The following is a 14551-nucleotide window of genomic DNA, read 5'->3' as shown; positions in this document are numbered from 1 at the left end:
AATTTTCAAGTTTTTTGAAAAAATATTTCTTTGCCCCCTGATTTTTCGGACACATTTTGAGGGGGAGAAACAACATAAACTTTGAAAAATATTTGCAACGGAATAAGAGGGACCCACAAAAAAAAACTGGAAAATATTAAGTTTACTCTTTTTGAAACACTACAACCGTTAAAAAAATCTATTTTTTAAATTATCATTTTTAATATTCTCATGTAATTTGTAGTTCTTTGTACAAAAAACATAATCTTATATTTAATAAAAAATATTAAAAAAAATGTTTCTGAAGCCTATAGCCCACTTCGAAAATTCTTAATTTTTTAAATTCTTTCAGAAAGTCAAAAAAATCACAAAATCATGCCTTGACATAAATAATCGTAAATATTTACCATGAGGTTGTAACGAGCTATCAATTTGTTTTTGCCTTTCTTGAGAGCACTATTCAGACGGGCTGAAAAATTGAACCGAGTTGGATAAACACGACGAATGCTGGGAAATCAAGTTATGCAATGAGTAGAATACAATTGAATTTGGATTTTTGTTATTGAAACGTTTGTTTGTCCACTTGAATGCCATGTGTCGTCAAGATAATTGTCAACCCCCAAATCAGTATCGAAAAGTATTCGACACGAATGTTGAAAAGTTGAACTTCTCAGCAACGAATGGATGCTCAGGAGCATCCAATTGTTAAGTCCTTCGAATTGTTAGGCCCTTTTGAAATCTGACATCTGAAAACACTGTTCAGGTTGAGAAAATTTCACTCGAGTTTCTGTTTTTAACATTAAAAATCGGATCACTAGTTTCCATCTTATAAAAATTTTAATATTAAAATAAAATATAAACAAAGGCAATTTTTTGAAAATATACACCTTAAAATAGCTTTAACTCGAAAACGGTGTCTTGATAAAAAAAAAATCACTAAAGTATTGTTTGAATCCGATTCTTTTCCAAAAATCACAAATTTTTCAAAAATCAAAACTTAGCGAAAAACTAAGCATCCATCATTCGCATTCGCATGGAGATGGTGATCTTAGCGGGTTGCAGACTGGATTTCGTCATGTTTGTATGATGATTGTCTAAACCAGGTTGACGAATAACATACCCAAAAACTTAGAAGTTTATACTTTTTGTCCAAAAATGAGAAAAAAATAATGTGGGTACAGTTGGTTAAAATCGAGTTTCTGTAATAAAAAGTTTTTTTTTCTTTTGTACCTATTTTATTCGAATATTTTATAACCTAAAATTTTGCCAAAGACACCAAATCGATAAAAAAAAATCCGTTCTCAAGATTCAAATTTTCGAATATTTGCCCAGCATTTTTCAATGGACAGCCCAAAATTGGTATGGAGACTTGTATAGGGAAACAAATGATGTCTTATTTGGATCAAAAATTAAAACATTATTTTTTTTGAGATATTCTAGCAAACTACTCATTTTTTGGTAATTAATGACATTTTATTGAAAAAAATATCATTAATAATCATCAAGAATCAAATTTAATTTTGCACACATATTTTAATTCTACTTATTAAAGTATTCCACATCATTCTACTTGCAGGCAAAGTTTCCATCGAGATCATTTTTATCTCGAGATTTCTAGTTCCAGCTTAGAAAGAACCGATTCAACTTGTTCAAACTTTATCCTTCCCAGAATCCACTTTTCAAAATCCCTTGTTTGATCTATTTCCACACACACACATAACAACAGGACCAACAGCAGCAGCAGCAGTTCCAACTTCTCCAGCAGATATGCAAATCACACACTCATCCCGGGATGGTCCACCAGTTTTGTTCATCAAAGACCCACTTTTCTACCCTTTATATGCAAAAAAGAACCCCGGGTTTCCCGTTGTCTTCGTCGTAGTTGGTGTTGTTGTTGTTTGCCTGCTGCTGGTAGATGTTGAGACTGACACGACGAAGAGCCTCGCCACGTGTGCCACCCCTCGAGGGGGTGTCGCCTGGACCCTCTCTATCTGCGTGTGTGTGTGTTTGTTCCAAACAAGTTGGTTAACGGAATAAGAGTTTACATATGTTTTTTGTCACTGTTTCTGGTATTCAATTTTTTTCGGTTCTGCCACTTCATCCTGGCACTTTTGTTGTTGGTGTTGTATACGTTCGCACAAGTAGTGTGTTCGTGTCCGTGTCCGTGTGTTGAAGGACATTTTCCAACTCCGCTCCCCTTTTCTCACTCCCACGCAAGTACGGTGTACTGCAGGACGCAAAGGAAGGGTAGAAGGACTACAACAGAACTTTTAGCAATAATACACATATCCAGCATCCAGCTGTTGTTGAGAGTTGCTCAGAGTTCCACGTGGGAGGCAAGGAAAAAGAGGAGTAAAATTGAGGGAGGGGAAATGAGCGTAAGGACATGACAGTATGCGGGTACACGACCATAAAAGTGGGGAGGCGGGGATGGGACCCGGCAAGGACCATCAACACCGTGATATGAGATGTGTGGGCTTTGCAGCAGGTTCCCAGAACTTGTACTACAGCATTTTTCCTCCCTTTACTTCCATCGCTCTTAGTTTTAAAAAACCTTGTAACTTGGTTGATGAGATAAGCGCTGGGAAGGAAAAAGGATTTTGTCCGTGGAACAGATATGAAACTTGAAAGTTGACAGACAGGTAATTGTATGTTGAAAAAATATTAGCATTTTAAATTGAAAACAGTGAAACCACTTGTAAATTAACAATAATTTATCCAAAAAAATACAATCCAGACTCAATTTTCTTACGGTCTTGGAAAAATCTCACTTCAGACAATCGAATCTAAAAACAAAAATGTTGTCTTATTTTTGACGACTCTTAACTGAGTTTAAATTTATGATACAAGAATATTGAGGAAATACATAATTTGGTTATTTACTAGGAAATCAACCATTCAAATTTGGACAAAAATAAGGTCGCAGAACTTAAATTCGATGTCGAAAAACAAATCGAAAGAAAATAAAAAAATTAAGGAAAAAATGTTTTTGTTCGTGATTCAATTATCCGAAGTCCAATACAAACCTTCGGATAATCTAATCTAATCTAATCTAACACAAACGCAGCCAGTCCGATGAAAGCATGCTGGAAAGTCTTGTGGTTAGGTGACGCCCCAAGCACTTTTCTTGTCAATATTAATAATTGCAGTACATCCGAGAACATCCGAAAATGTAAAACAAAAATTAAAGCGGCCAGCCCTACTGCGTTGTGTTTACCGCAGAGAGGATTCTGAGAACGGATCACATTTCACAGAATCGACAGGGGAGGAGGGATGCGTGGACATACCGTACCAAACGCTCCGGTAAGTCCAATACAAACCTTCGGATAACCGAGTTAACTAATTGGTCTTTTAAAAGTTGCTTCAAGATATTTCATGATTTGAACTTCAGATTTCATATTGAGAATTTATCACGGGCAAAGTCAACTAACCTGATTAAAAGAGTTAACTAATAAGTTATCGTATCTAATAATTCAACAAATTACAAATTTAGAATTAACCGCCAAACTTTCATCGCATTTTTCTGTAAATATAGCCAATTTAACTGGAGTTTCTGGTGAAGACTCCCAATATATATTCCGTGTGAACAAAGAAGCCAGATTTTGAAAACATGCTTCGAAAAATCCAAAAGTGTAAAAAAAAATCAATATGAATTTTAAATAAATTGACGTAGAAAAATATGAGAGACATAACAATTATTCAAATATGAGCTCAAATCAGTAAAAAAAACAGTAAGAAATAATACCGACTAACATGTATCTAACCCCTAAAAACTGTAGTTCCCTTTACTAGAACAAATGCAGCTATTTTTGCAATTGCTGAGTTGTGTCAAAACTTTTGAAATTTGAATTTGAAAATATATTCGTAATAAAAAGTGATTTTTGTTCAAATTTGCAATATTATAAAAATGTTTCAACTTGAGCTAAATTGCCCATAAACGCATAAAAAGCAAACTGAGAAAAATGCAAGTGAAATTTTTCCAACACTCAAAGCTTCTCAATTAAAAATGTTTTTTAGATTGGTCTTGAAAACTACCTACAAGTTTTTGATAGATTTTTTGTATTAGATAAGCAGAAGATTTGATACCTTTGAAGCATTAAAATTGAACCACTTTTTTGATACAAACATCATTCTCAAACTGTAAAGCGAATTTCAATGTACGATTTTTGTGAAATTGTTGTCTTAAAATCAAGTTCAGCATTTTGAAAAAACTAATTTATGTGTCCAGGAGAAAAATAAATACTATTATTTTAAGACTCTCAAAATAACATAATTATCAAAATGGAAATGATTTCGAATTAAAAAGCAAACTGTATTATCGGTTTATGGACAATTTCCACTTAGAACAGATAAATTTTTTATGATTACAAATTTTAGGTGTTTTTGAAACAGAATTCAAAAATTTCGTATTTTTTTTCTTTTGTCAATGTTTCTTTTTTCTTTTGTCAATGTGAACATTTTTTGAAACATGCCACAAAATTAATTTTCTAAGCAGCAGAAATTTATATTATTATGAAAAGATACATTTAAATTGAATTCCAAATTTGAATCCATTCGTTAATCTAATTTAAAAATTTATTAAGACTAATGACCAATTTTTTAGATTTTTTTTTCCATTTTTTGTCCATATTCAGAAGGCTTGATCTACAACATTTTTCATCTATTGACTTATGTTTTCTTCATTCATTTTAAAGTATTTTTAATGCATTTATCTTGATTGTTTTTTTGTTTTATAACACCATTGGGCCGATTTGGGCCTATTTTACATTCTCCAAAAATTATCTTTTGCCAATCTGCTGTTTTTAATAATTTTTCAATCCATTTTTCGATGTGATTGCCAAAAAATGTATGCCGAAATGTATGAAAAAATCCCGATCATTTTATACCCATATTGTAAAAAACTGATTTTTTTGTAGTGTTTTCAAAAATGTTGTTATTACATTCAAAATGTATGGACAAATTCCGATCATTTAATACCCATAATGCAATAACAATAAGTTTGAATAAGTATAGCAGATTTTTTTTTAAATTTAATTTCGACAAAGTAAATTTCCTACAAGAATTTTACTCTTGGACAAATTTGGACGAGACCAACCACCTTTTCCCATACAAACATTAACGCTCAACAACTGTCACTCTAGTGGAAAAGCGCAATCCTATTTAAACGACTCTTTTTATTGCCTTTTTTACTTCCACATTTTTACCATTTTAATTTATTTACACAATATTATCATCAAAAATGATTCCATCAAGAAAACAAAACTTGATGAAATCGATTTTGAAATTGGAATAAGTAAAGTGAAATAAGTAAAGTTTAGAAATTGAAATAAGTAAAGTATTTTCGAAAATGTTGGTATAACATTCGAAATATATGGAAAAATTCCGATTATTGATACCCATATTGTAAAAAAACTGGAATTTTGAGTAAATACGTAGTTTTGTGAAAATTTGGAATATTTTCAAAAATGTTGTTATTACATTCGAAATGTATGGAAAAATTCCCATCATTTGATACCCATATTGCAATAACAATAAGTTAGAGTAAGTATACTGCAGAATTTTTTCAAATTTAATTTCGACAAAGGAAATTTCCTACAAGAATTTTACTCTTGGACAAATTTGGACGAGACCAGCGCCACCTTTCCCATACAAACTTTAACGCTCAACAACTGTCACCCTAGTGAAAAAAGTGCATTCCTATGTAAAGCACTCTTTTTATTGCCTTTTTTATTTCCACATTTTTACCATTTTAATTTATTTACCCAATATTATCATCAAAAACGATTTCACCAAGAAAACAAAATTTGATGAAATCGATTTTGAAATTGAAATAAGTAAAGTGCTAATAAAAAAAACGTTTTTTCTGGTTTCAATAATTTTACAAAATTTATCTATTTTCTTAAATGCGCACTGTGAAGGGCACCACCCAAAACTGAAAACCCACAGTTCCAGACCCCAACAGCAGATAAGATATTCGGTTCGGTTACTTCCTCTTGCTCTACCAAACTTGCCCTAAAACTTCAGGAGCACCATGACGGAAAAGGGGGGTTCATGTTTGGTTTGGACAGAACCGTGACAATTTTCGTGATTCTGTCGTCTGTTAATGAAACAGTGTTTTTTCCCGCTCTGCCTTCCGTTTGCTCTTAGTTTAAAGTTGGGAAAAAAACTGGCCGGAAACAAGTGCCAGAAAAGTTTCAGTATACGGAAAATGAAACTTGGTTCGTGTAATACAAGTACCCTGCATTACACGAATAAACAAATACCCTTACAACAACAAACAACACGCAAAAGGTGTAGGGGACAAAATTTATTCGACGGGGAGAAAGCGTTTTCGTGCTCGTAATTACCACGATTCGGCTAATTATGGTAATTAATGTGCAATGCAGACGTTAATTCGCTTCTTGGAGCTTCATCTGGAAGGATGGCGTTCTGGAATGGATGTCAACCAGGCTGGTAGTTAGGTGTTAATTATTTTGGTAGAATGTTTGCAGATTGTGTCATTTTATTCTAGCCTTGAATTTGTTTTTCTTCACTAAGGTTTGCTTAATGACGACAGTTAAAACTTTGGTTGCATAAAAATAATAATCATGCAAAAAAAAATTATCAAATCTCAACTGTCACTAAATCGCAATCAGTTGACTTATTTCCTCATAACTGTCCTAAAAAAATCCTTACTCCCAGTTCTCATCCACAGTCGAAATCGTCGTCCTTGAGGCGCTTCAACCACAGCAGCTGAAGCAATTTTCCCCCCAGCATCGAACCTCAACAGACCAAAAACACAGAAAAAAAAAAGCTGCTAGAAAAAAATCCTAGTATTTCTGCTGGAAAGCACCTCCCACCCAAACACACACACACATTTCCAAGCCTCAGCATTCTTCATGAATGAATTTCAATTCGAGGCCCGCAGCAGCTGCCAGCAGCCGAACCGCTCGGGTTTCGTTTCACTTCGTTTTGCTGTGACGACTGACTGTGGTTTGTGAGTGAGAGCGCGCGTGGGTGGTTACAAACCCGTGTCGTGTCGTACACACGGCCGAGCGACGAGTGGAAAAACTGAGCCTGCCCTTCTTCTGTGAGCTTTTGCGATGCTTCTCTAGTTGGAGGAAAAAGCAGCCGTTTAAATCACCTACTAGAGCGGATTTTTTAAGCGTATGATTGAATAAAAGGGGAAAATATTCAATGTTTTATGTTTGCAAATTTGCTCAGCGAATTAGTCTAATTATTCATGCATTATAATTCAATTTGTTCACCTTAAGAAAAATCTTCAAATTTTGATTATGATGTGTTCCAAAGTATAGGTAATCCCCATTTCAAAATTGTAACATTTAGATGAAAAAAATGTTGTAAAATGCATTTGCTGCTTGTTTTTCAATCATTTTTTTTTTCAAAGCATCTAAATTCCGAGGAAAAAAAATTCGCGCAATTTTTGTGAATTTCACAAATCAAAAATATTTTATAACTGATCCTAAACATGCTAAAAATATAATTTGGAACTCAGAAAATGCATTTCAATATTGTTTCCAGTTGATTAGACGTGTTGAAGTTTTTTGATTTTTTTTACACCATTATTTTTCGGCCTAATTTTTAAGAAAAGGCGACATAAACATTGAAAAATATTTACAACGGCCCAAATTATATTGAACATTAACAAAATAAATACAGAGAACCTAATAATTCTGACTTTTTGTCTTTCACACCTTTCTTTAAAATTCAGTGCTAAAAATATTATTAAAAATAAAAAATCAATCATTTAAACTATCAAGAATTTATTTTACAGTCCATACTCGATTATCCAAAGGCCTTGAATAAATTTCACTTCGAATAATCGAATCACACGATTTTTTTATTGTCTTATTTTGGACCCCTAAACTACTCTGAAGTGATTTAAACATTTTAAATGCATTATGGCGGCCAAAATGGCGATGAAAAAATATTTAATTTTGTATTTTTTGTCTTTTGCCTTCGGATACTCGTGACTGGACTATAAATTGTTTCCATTTGAAATAAAATTAGTTGATAAAGATTATAGCAAATTTATGACGATTTCTGGAATTTAATAAAATTTTACTAATTTTTGACAGTATAACCAAAGAAGCCATTTTGTGTCATTGGTTCACCCTTACAAGGCTCCATACAATTTAGGCAGCTGTACATTAGGGCAACAAGAAAAAAATAACATTTTGGAAAATCTTAAGAGATACTCCCTGGCTCGTTTGTTTAGGTAAAAATAAGTAACTTTCAATTTTGAGCCAAATCCATTAAGGGCTAAGGGTCGCTTTTTATCGATGAAGTTTGAATGTTCGAAAAAATGTACGGGGAAAAAATCCATTTCCGTTAAATGTATCAAATCATTGTCAAGTGTGAAATTCTTATGTAAAAATTAATGACAAACAACATTGTTGTTGACCGCAAAACGATCCGAATTAATCCTGACGAGTTATTAGCAATTTAAAGAAGATTTTTTTGTATGAACAGTTTTTTTCCAACTTTAACGATAAAAAGCGAACCTTTAACCCTTAACCGATTTTGCTAAAATTTTTCACAGTTACTTATTTTTGCCTGAGGAATCGAATCAGGGGGTATCCCTGATGTTCATTTTTTATTTGTCACCCTACTGTTCATACAAAAATTGTAGGTAAATATTCGAAAATCTCTATCATTTCAAGGAATTTTCTGATCGATTTGGTGTCTTCGGCAAAGTTGTTAGTAATAATGAAAACTATTTGAAAAAAGGTATATGATAACAAATACGGGTAATTCTCCGCCAACTCACACAGCAGTTGCCCCGACCCCTCTTCGATTTGCGTGAAACTTTGTCCTAAGGGGTAACTTTTGTCCCTGATCACGAATCCGAGGTCCGTTTTTTGATATCTCGTGACGGAGGGGCGGTACGACCCCTTCCATTTTTGAGCATGCGAAAAAAGAGGTGTTTTTCAATAATTTGCAGCCTGAAACGGTGATGAGATAGAAATTTGGTGTCAAAGGGACTTTTATGTAAAATTAGACGCCCGATTTCATGGCGTACTCAGAATTCCGAAAAAACGTATTTTTCATCGAAAAAAACACTAAAAAAGTTTTAAAAATTCTCCCATTTTCCGTTACTTGACTGTAAAAAATTTTGGAACATGTCATTTTATGGGAAATTTAATGTACTTTTCGAATCTACATTGTCCCAGAAGGGTCATTTTTTCATTTAGAACAAAATTTTTCATTTTAAAATTTCGTGTTTTTTCTAACTTTGCAGGGTTATTTTTTAGAGTGTAACAATGTTCTACAAAGTTGTAGAGCAGACAATTATAAAAATTTTGATATCTAGACATAAGGGGTTTGCTTATAAACAACACGAGTTATCGCGATTTTACGAAAAAAAGTTTTGAAAAAGTTGGTCGTCATCGATCATGGCCGTTCATGGTCACCCGCGACAGACACGGACGACGAAACAAAGAGAAACGCAAAAAGTAACTTTTTCAAAACTTTTTTTCGTAAAATCGCGATAACTTGTGATGTTTATAAGCAAACCCCTTATGTCTACATATCAAAATTTTTGTAATTGTCTGCTCTACAACTTTGTAGAACATTGTTACACTCTAAAAAATAACCCTGCAAAGTTAGAAAAAACACGAAATTTTAAAATGAAAAATTTTGTTCTAAATGAAAAAATGACCCTTCTGGGACAATGTAGATTCGAAAAGTACATTAAATTTTCCATAAAATGACATGTTCCAAAATTTTTTACAGTCGAGTAACGGAAAATGGGAGAATTTTTAAAACTTTTTTAGTGTTTTTTTCGATGAAAAATACGTTTTTTCGAAATTCTGAGTACGCCATCAAATCGGGCGTATAATTTTACATAAAAAACCCTTTGACACCAAATTTCTATCTCATCACCGTTTCAGGCTGCAAATTATTGAAAAACACCTCTTTTTTCGCATGTTCAAAAATGGAAGGGGTCGTACCGCCCCTCCGTCACGAGATATCAAAAAACGGACCTCGGATTCGTGATCAGGGACAAAAGTTACCCTTTAGGACAAAGTTTCACGCAAATCGAAGAGGGGTCGGGGCAACTTTTCCCGATTTCGTGTGAGTTGGTAGAGAATTACCCATACCGATTTTAATATTGACCGGAAAACAATTTCCCAAAACCTATTTTTATGATTTATTACATTTTAAAATGTGTTTTTTAAGATAACATAAGTTTTACACTCGTTTTTTTTTAATCAACTTTAAATAGAATTAATTTAAATTTACAATCGAATTACCAAAATTTACAAAATGTGCAGATTTTAAGATTGAGTCACTTAAATTTGGTTTTAAACTAAAAAAAATCAATTTCTAATCTCGATTACAAAAATCCAAAGTGTCCATCCTGATTTTTTTTTTCGAGAAGTACAGACAATTTCATATACATTGTCTATTCGATATTGAAAGTAGGGGCTCTGATTGCTGAGATACAGTGGATATTTTTTTATTATTTCATATTAAAAACTGAAGTCGAAACAAAATAGAGTTAGATTTCTATCTAGAGCCACTAGTCAAAAACTTAAAGCTAAATTGATTAAACATAAACACTAAAAAGAACCTACAACAAAAAATTTATAAAAATTTAAAACAAAAAATTAATTTTAAATCAATCTAAAATCATTTGACTGAATTTCATCGTGCAACAATTATTTGCAGCATTGTTCAAAGGATTGTGTTGTATTTAATCAATAGGAACGTTTTTCTGGCATAGGAAAATATCCTTAGTAACAGTTCAACAGGGCGAATCTGCATTTGTAAACAAGCAGTCTATCCCTTTTGCTCAAGTGACAGTTCACGTCAAGTAAGAAGGGGATAGACTGCTTGTTTACAAACGCAAATTCGCCCTATTGAACTGTTACTACGGATATGCGTTTGCCTTTCTTACTTAAGAAAGGTATTTTATTTTCTACAAAGAACAATGTGTTAAAACAGCACAGGTTTTGAGCGTCAGTAAAACTTTTTTTCAAGATAGAAAACAATAAAATAAATAAAATAGTGAAGACATTTTAGCTCATTTTTTTTTAATTTCCGTTATAATATTTGTTTACGTATGGTTTAATGCAACTGTCCAAATAATTAAGTCTGAACTGTGGTTCAATTAAATTCAAATGATTTTTTTTTTTGAAAAATTTGTGTTAAACATTGTATTTGTCTGTTTTAATTCTTCATTATATTTTTCGGGAAACATGAAATGAAAATACAAATTTTATCAAAAGTTTCACAAAAAAATTACTGTAAAGTTTATCAGTCATCGTATCCATAATATTTATCATTTTCTACAAACTATTAAAATAAATCAAGAAAGTTATGAACATATTTTTTATGTAAATTTGCACAGTTACAGTTCCTTTGATTAGAGGGAAATTAATTTTACACCTTTGGTTGAATCATTACAGACATGGTTTTAGAATTCAATATGTTCAATTATGTAACACCTAAATCAAACTAAATTTCCACCATCATCATCTTTCAAATCCAATACCCCTTCTGAAAAACCCGAAAAATCACTCAAATTCACCAAAATCAACCACCAATTAACGCTTCAAAAGCGATTTTTTCACACGACTCTACCATTCATCGACACCTTTGATGTTTCAGCATTTCCCACCCGCCCTTTTCATAGTCCATTCAATTAGAGTGCAGTTTGCAGGATGGTTTTTCCGCTTTTTCACAACACAATTGTCCACACGCGAGTCCATTCGATTCCATCACCGCGAGAACAGGTTGTTGGAGGCTGCCTTCACCCACACACACACACAACCACACACAGTTACACCGAGAGACGCGGGGAGGGAAAATTTTTAGAACACACTTTTGAAGGACAAATTTTTTATGCGCCCGCTCGGGTCCCCCCATTGTTCAACGGCTTCAATGTAAGTGTGCGTACGCACACACACACACGCCAAGCGTTGTGGTGTGTGCGCAATCTTGGCGCTCTCTCTTATCAATCTCTTGTAACGGGGTGGGGGAGATTTGTGGGTGTGGGGTTGGGGGGTAACCTTAGAATTTTCCTTTTTGTTGGTGGCGAAATATCCATAATCCTTGTTCTGATTTTCACACACACAGTTCAGCAGGTGGTTTTTGGGAACAGTCCTTCGGAATCGAATGGTTTCGATTTTGGGGAAGAACTAGGAGCTTAGGGATTGATTTCCGATTTATTACCACATCTTTGAGCTGGAACATTATCAGGATCCAGCGAGACGCACGCGAACACACACACCGACGCGCCGTACGCACAAGTGCACACACACACACGCACGCACCGTGTGTAGGTGTGTGTATGCTCCTTGGTGGAGAGTGAGAGCTGTTACAGCTTTTCGGAAAATTCGGACGACCGCGTACACATACTTTCCAGTAGCGCACCGTGCTACACCGCGGAACACACAACACTCACTCCCGCGGATCTTGGACCAGGTTGGCCACACAACTCCGGGGTCTTCCGAACGGGGTGGTCTCACTCTCCTCGCGAGATAGTTCTGCTCTCGCTCACGGGTTTTTCCGAGGGCACTCACTCACTTTTCCGGAGCGGGCGCTCTTTTCAGCACAGCTTCTTCCAGCACTGCTGCTGCCTTCTACTCTTTGCGTTTTTCACTCCCACAGATTTTCCACCAGGCACCGCGAAAATCTTCCCACTGATCCTTTTGGGTTCTCCGTTTTTCTTTGAGCTTTTCTTCGCGTTTTCACACGGGCACTGCTTTCGCGGTTTCTTTCTACGGGAAGTTCCCCCACACAACAAAGCTTTCCAGGTTATCCTCTTCAGCTGGCACTTCCAACTGCTGGCCGTCCGCAGGTCCTTATCGCGAAGTCCTGCGTGAGAAATCCATCTTTTCCTTGAGCTGCATCCACACAAACACACACACACAGTGACACCGTATTCCAACACTGCCGTCCCGGGATTCTCAGCAGGAATTACACAACATCCCCCGCGGCACTGGGATCACCACCGTTGCTGCTGCCACTGACGGCATCTTCTTCAACCTGTTCCAACGACGGATAACCGGACCGAACGCTCACCAGCAGCTCATCCCGAGCTGCTGCTGCACTCCGTTTGTCCTTCCTCAACTGGTACCAGCGTTTTGCTGGGGCTGCCCCTGCATCCTACCGCAGCCACTACTGCTTCCACTGCTAATCATCTTAACTCTGTGAGGGGGCCACCCTCTCACTCTCGAGCTGCTGGAGTTGCTGCGGATTGCTCCAGGTTTTCCGTGAAACGCTCCCGCCCGTCCGTCCGTCCTTTTTTTCGCGACAAAACTACACACTTGAGCCCTTAAATTCGCTTCGCCTCTCACGCACGAAGATAAAAGGTGGCTAATAGTGTTATCAAAAATCAAAAAGAAAAAGTATACTGTCACTGCACATATATTTAAAGCATTAAGTAACAAATTTATACAAAAACAACAGCACGACCCTAAACCGGAACACCAACTGGAGCACGGGCTCCGCCGTGCGAGCTGGTCTCCCTGATTTTAGCACGCACTCACCCGAAGCCCCGTCACTCAATCCCGAACCCCCATTTTTAGTACAACCGACTTCGGCACCCGCCGCGAACCACGTGTGCAACCTGCTACACGCCAAGCGCGCGCGCGCGCTCTCTCCCCAACCAGCAAAGGACGACTCTCAACAAGTACCCCCGCGCAACAGTCACTCACCAGGACGTCCCCACTCACTCTCACCAAAGTGTGATAAGAAAATAAAAACAATCGCGAGCGCAGCTCGCGCGCTGGCAACCCTTCCCAACCTGTCACTCTCTCACGTGACTCGCTGTGTGGGCGCCGCGGCGCCCCTTTGTTCTCTCACGCTCACGCCACTCACTGATAACACACAACTCACGCAACAGTGTGCCAGGACCACGGACGGGGTTGCCTAGCAATGGCGACAGAGAGAGAGAGGCAACAGTTTTTCACACCACAGGAACAATAGAGTTTTCCCACCAGCTTGCGCTCTCTCTCGCGAGAGAGAGAAACAAGTTTCTGAGAGAGAGAGTGGAGGGTGGTCGCAGCCGCCGCCGGAAGGGAACAATACGAGCGCGAGGCACAGAATTATAAATTGAAATTTGTCCCAAAAAAGCGTGAAAAAGGGGGGGAGGGGGGGGTAAATCTTGGCTGATTTTAGCGTGACGTACTTTATGGATGAAGCCTTATCAAAATTCAAACAAATTAATAATAAATAAATAATTTTCTTCTTAATTTTTCCTGTAATTAGGTTGAGGATAGTTTTTCTATGTTTAAATCACAATTTATTTTATGCTTTCGGATTTGTTTAAAGAGATTTATGGGCTATATTTTTTTTTTTTTCAATAAATTAAGTAAAACACACTAAATTCCATTAAAACTTAGGTAAATTTCAATGGCTTTTAGTTGAAAATAAGGAAATACATCATTTTAAAAAACAAATGTGTGTGTGCTCAATTAATTGGACCTCGTCCGCGTATATGTGTAAACTTGCTTTTCAACCATTGTTTAAAAGCTTTTTACATGCATTCAAGATATTCCTTTTTATATCAAGACTGCAATATTTTAACGTATTAAACATACCTTCCGATGACTCGGCTGCG

General features: G+C 35.9%; 1 protein-coding gene across 1 annotated transcript in view; it reads right to left on the bottom strand.

The window, feature by feature from the left end:
* Positions 1 to 13410, bottom strand: part of LOC120420966 (neuronal acetylcholine receptor subunit alpha-7-like) — a 209487-nt gene extending 196077 nt beyond the window's left edge. Inside the window, exon 1 of the mRNA XM_039584098.2 lies at positions 12160 to 13410. The gene's annotated coding sequence lies outside the window, so the exon portion shown is untranslated. The remainder of the gene's footprint in view (positions 1 to 12159) is intronic.
* Between the last annotated feature and the right edge of the window lie 1141 nt (positions 13411 to 14551).

The sequence above is a fragment of the Culex pipiens genome, chromosome 2, assembly GCF_016801865.2.
Source record: "Culex pipiens pallens isolate TS chromosome 2, TS_CPP_V2, whole genome shotgun sequence".
Lineage (NCBI taxonomy): Eukaryota > Metazoa > Arthropoda > Insecta > Diptera > Culicidae > Culex > Culex pipiens.
This window is presented reverse-complemented; position numbering and strand designations above follow the sequence as displayed.